Genomic DNA, 6000 nt, shown 5'->3' with positions numbered 1-6000 from the left:
GTTTCTGGAATGAAAGTTAATAAAGATCCAAGGAAGGAATCCCAAAACAATTGTATCTGGAATGAAAGTTGATAAAGATCCAATGACAAGAAAAGAATCCCAAAACAATTGTATATGGAATGAAAATTGATAAAGATCCAATATCAAGGAATGAATCCCAATTCAATTGTATCTGGAATGAAAGTTGATAAAGATCCAATGTCAAAATGAATGAATCCTATAACAATCGTAACTGGAATGGAAGTTGATAAAGATCCAATGACAAGAAAAGAATCACAAAACAATTGTATATGGAATGAAAATTAATAAAGATAAAATATCAAGGAATAAATCCCAATTGTATTGTATCCGGAATGAAAGTTGATAAAGATCCAATGTCAAAATGAATGAATCCTATAACACTCGTAACTGGAATGGAAGTTGATAAAGATCCAATGTCAAAAAAGAATCCCAAAAGAATTGTATCTGGAATCAAAGTTGATATAAATCCAATGTAATGGAAAGTATACCTAAACAATTGTATCCGGAATGAAAGTTGATAAAGATCCAATGTCGAGGAAGAAATCCCAAAACAATAGTATCTGGAATGAAAGTTGATAAAGATCCAATGTCGAGGAAAGAATACCGAAATAATTGTATTTGGAATGAAAGTTGATAAAGATCCAATGTCGAGGAAAGAACCCCAAAACAATTATCTCTGGGATAAAAGTTGATAAAGATTCAATGTCAAGGAAAGAATCTCAAAACAATTTTATCTGGAATGAAAGTTGATGATAATCGAATGTCAAGGAATGAATCCCAAAACAATTGTATCTAGAATGAAAGTTGATACAGATCCAATGTCATGGAGAGTATCCCAAAACAATTGTATCTGGAATGAAAGTTGATAAAGATCCAATGTCAAGAAAAAAATCCTAAAACTATTGTATCTGGAATGAAAGATGATAAAGATCCAATGTCAAGGAAAGAATCCAAAACAATCGTAACTGGAATGAAAGTTGACAAAAATGTAATGTCAAGGAAAGAACCCCAAAACAATCGTAACTGGAATGAAAGTTGACAAAAATGTAATGTCAAGGAAAGAACCCCAAAACAATCGTAACTGGAATGAAAGTTGACAAAGATCCAATGTCGAGGAAGTTGACAAAGATTCAATGTCAAAAAAAAAAAAAAAAAAAAAAAAAAAAATCCTAAAACAATTGTATCTGGAATGAAAGTTGATAAAGGATCCAATGTCATGGAAAGTATCCTAAAACGATTGTATCTGGAATGAAAGTTGATAAAGATCCAATGTACAAAAAAAAAAAAAAAAAATCCTGAAACAATTGTATCTGGAATAAAAGTACATAAAGAGCTAATGTCGAGGGTTGAATCCCAAAACAATTGTATCTGGAACGAAATTTGATAAAGATCCATTATGGAGGAAAGAATACCAAAAGAATTGTACCTGGAATGAAAGTTGATAAAGATCCAATATCAAGGAATGAATCCCCCCCCAAAAATTGTATTTGGAATGAAAATTGATAAAGATCCAATGTCAAGAAAAGAATCCCAAAACAATTGTATCTGGAATGAAAGTTGATAAAGATCCAATGTCAAGAAATTAATCCTAAAACAATCGTAACTGGAGTGAAAGTTGACAAAGATCGAATGTCAAGGTAAAAATCCCAAAAACAATTGTATCTGGAATGAGAGTTGACAAAGATCCAATTTAGAGGAAAGAATCCCAAAAACAATTGTATCTGGAATGAAAGTTGATAAAGATCCAATGTCAATGAATGAATCCCCCCAAAAATTGTATCTGGAATGAAAGTTGATAGAGATCCAAATTCAATGAAAGAATCCCAATACAATTGTATCTGGAATGAAAGTTAATAAAGATCCAATGACATGGAATGAATCCCAAAAACAATTGTATCTGGAATGAAAGATGATAAAGATCCGATTTCGAGGAAAGAATTCCAAAAGAATTGTATCCGGAGTGAAAGTTGACAAAGATCCAATGTCTAGGAAAGATTTCCAAAACAATTGTATCTGGAATGAAAATTGATCAAGATCCAATGTCGAGAAAAGAATGCCAAACAATTGTATCTGGAATGAAAGTTGGTAAAGATTCAATGTCGAGGAAAGAATCCCAAAACAATTGTATCTGCAATGAAAGATGATAAAGATTAAATGTCAAGGAAAGAATCTCAGAACAATTGTATCTGGAAAGAAAATTGATAAAGAACTATTGTCGAGGAAAGAATCCTAAAAACAATTGTATCTGGAATGAAAGTATATGAAGATCCAATGTCGAAGAAAGACTCTGAAAACAATTTTATCTGGAATGAAAGTTGATAAATATCCAATGTCGGGGAAAGAATCCCAAAACAATTGTATCTGGAATGAAAGTTGATAAAGAATCCAATGTCGAGGAATGAATATCAAAAAAATTGTAACTGGAATAAAAGTTGATAAAGATCCAAGGAAAGAATCCCAAAATAATTGTATCTGAAATGAAAGTTGATAAAGATCCAATGTCGATCAAAGAATCCTAAAACAATTGTATCTGGAATGAAAATTTATAAAGATCATAGGTCGAGGAAAGAATCCCAAAACAAATGTATCTGGAATGAAAGTTGATAAAGATCCAAGGAGGGAATCCCAAACAGTTGTATCTGGAATGAAAGTTGATAAAGTTCCTATGTCGAGGAAAGAATCCCTATATAATTGTATTTGGAATAAAATTTGCTAAAGATCCACTGTCGAGGAAAGAATCCCAAAACAATTTTATCTAGAATGAAAGTTGATAAAGATTCAATGTCAAGGAAAGAATTCCAAATATATTTTATCTGGAATGAAAGTTGACAAAGATCCAATGTCAAGGAAAGAATCCCAAAAACAATTGCGTGTGGAATGAAAGTTGATAAAGATCCAATGTCGAGAAAAGAATCCCAAAACAATTGTATCTGGAATGAAAGTTGATAAAGATCCAATGTCAATGAATGAATCCCCCAAAAATTGTATCTGGAATGAAAGTTGATAAAGATCCAAATTCAATTAAAGAATCCCAATACAATTGTATCTGGAAGGAAAGTTAATAAAGATCCAATGACAAGGAATGAATCCCAAAAGAATTGTATCTGGAATGAAAGTTGACAAAGATCCAATGTCAAGGAAAGATTTCAAAAAACAATTGTATCTGGAATGAAAATTGATCAAGATCCAATGTCGAAAAAAGAATGCCAAAACAATTGTATCTGGAATGAAAGTTGATAAAGATTCAATGTCGAGGAAAGAATCCCAAAACAATTGTATCCGGAATGAAAGTTGATAAAGATTAAATGTCAGGGAAAGAATCCCAGAACAATTGTATTTGGAAAGAAAGTTGATAAAGATCCATTGTCGAGGAAAGAATCCCAAAAACAATTGTATCTTGAATGCAAGTTTATGAATATCCAATGTCAAGAAAAAAATCTGAAAATAATTATATCTTGAAAGAAAGTTGATAAAGATCCAAAAAAAGATTCCCAAAACAATTGTATCTGGAATGAAAGTTGATAAAGATTCAATGTCAAGGAACGAATCCATAAACAATCGAATCTGGAATGGAAGTTAATAAAGTTCGAATGTCGAGAAAAGAATCCCTAAACAATTGTACCTGGAATGAAAGTTGATAAATATCCAATGTCGAGGAAAGAATCCCAAAACAATTGTTTCTGGAATGAAAGTTGATAAAGATTCAATGACGAGGAATGAGTACACAAAAAATCGTAACTGGAATGAAAGTTTATAAAGAAACAAGAAAAGAATCCCAAAATAATTGTATGTGGAATGAAAGTTGATAAAGATCCAATGTCGAGGAAATAATCTTAAAACAATTGTATCTGGAATGAAAATTGATAAAGTTCCTAGGTCGAAGAAAGAATCCCAAAACAAATGTATCTGGAATGAAAGTTGATAAAGATCCAATGTCAAGGAAAGAATCCCAAAACAATTGTATCTGGAATAAAAGTTGATAAAGATCCAATGTCGAGGAAAGAATCCCCCAAAAATTGTGTTTGGAATGAAAGCTCATGAAAATCTAATGTCGAGGAAAAAATCTCAAAACAATTGTATCTGGATTGAAAGTTGATGATGATCTAAGGAAAAAAATCCATTAACCATTGTATCTGGAATGAAAGTTGATAAAGATCCAATGTCAAGAAAAAATCCCAAAACAATTGTATCTGGAATGAAAGATGATAAAGATCCAATGTCGAGGAAAAAATCCCAAAACAATTGTATCTGGAATGAAAGTTGATGAAGAGCAAATGTCGAGGAAAGAATCCCCCAAAAATTGTATTTGGAATGAAATCTATTGAAAATCCAATGTCGAGGAAAAAATCCCAAAACAATTGTATCTGGAATGGAAGTTGATGAAGATCTAAGGAAAAAATCCAAAAACCATTGGAAAAGAACCCCAAAACAATTACATCTGAAGTAAAAGTTGATAAAGATCCAATGTCAAGAAAGAATCCCAAAACAATTGTATCTGGAATGAAAGTTGATAAAGATCCAATGTCGAGGAAAAAATCTCGAAACAATTGCATCTGGAATGAAAGTTGATGAAGATTTAAGTAAAAAATCCGAAAACTATTGTATGTGGAATGAAAGCTGATAAAAATACAATGTCAAGAAAGAATCCCAAAACAATTGTATTTAGAATTAAAGTTGATAAAGAATCAAATTTCGAGGAAAGAATCCCAAAACAATTGTATCTGAAATGAAAGTTTATAAAGATTAAATGACAAGGAAAGAATCCCAGAACAATTGTATTTAGAATTAAAGTTGATAAAGATCAAATTTCGAGGAAAGAATCCCAAAACAATTGTATCTGGAATGAAAGTTGATAAAGATCCAATGTCAGGACAGAATCCCAAAACAATTGTATCTGGAATGAAAGTTGATAAAGATCCAATGTCGAAGAAAGAATCCCAAAACAATTGTATCTGGATAGATTGTTTATGAAGATCCAATGACAAGAAAAGTATCCCAAACAAGTGTATCTCGAATGAAAGTTGATAAATATCCAAGGAATGAATCCCAAAACAATTGTATCTGGAATGAAAGTTGATAAAGATTAATGTCCCGGAAAAATCTCAAAACAATTGTAACTGGAATGAAAGTTTATACAGATCCATTGTCAATGAAAGAATCCCAAAACAATTGTATCTGGAATGAAAGTTGATAAATAACTAATGTCAAGGATAAAATGCGAAAACAATTATGTCTGGAATGAAAATTAATAAAGATCAAATGTCGAAGAAAGAATCTCTAAACAATTGTATCTGGAATGTAAGTTGATAGGAATGAAAGTTGATAAAGATTCCATGTCAAGGAAAGAATCCGAAAACTATTGTATCTGGAGTGAAATTCTATGAAGATCCAATGTCAAGGAAAGAATCCCAAAACAATTGTATCTGGAATGGAAGTTGATAAAGATCTAATGTCGAAGAAAGATTCACAAAAGAATTGTATCTGAAATAAAGCTGATAAAGATCCAATGTCAAGGAAAGAAACCTAAAACAATAGTATGTGGAATGAAAGTTGATAAAGATCCAATATCGAAGAAAGAATCCCAAAACAATAGTATCTGGAATGAAAGTTGATAAAGATGAAAGGAGGAAATCCCAAACACTTGTATCTGGAATGAAAGTTGATAAAGTTCAAAAGATCAAAAGATAATTGTATTTACAATGTAATTTGATAGAGATCCAATTGCGAGGAAAGAATCCCAAAACAATTGTATCTGGAATGAAAGTTGACAAAGATCCAATGCCGAGGAAAGAATCCCAAAACGTATCTGGAATGAAAGCTGACAAAGATCCATTGTCGAGGAAAAAATCGCAAAACAATATTATCTGGGATGAATGTTGATAAAGATCCAATGTCGAGGAAAAAATCCCAAAATAATCTTATCTGGAATGAAAGTTGATAAAGATCCGATGTCAAGGAAAGAATCCCAAAACTATTGTA

The sequence above is a fragment of the Macrobrachium nipponense genome, chromosome 35 (assembly GCF_015104395.2).
Source record: "Macrobrachium nipponense isolate FS-2020 chromosome 35, ASM1510439v2, whole genome shotgun sequence".
Classification (NCBI taxonomy): Eukaryota; Metazoa; Arthropoda; class Malacostraca; order Decapoda; family Palaemonidae; genus Macrobrachium; species Macrobrachium nipponense.
Note: the sequence above shows the minus strand (reverse complement) of the source record.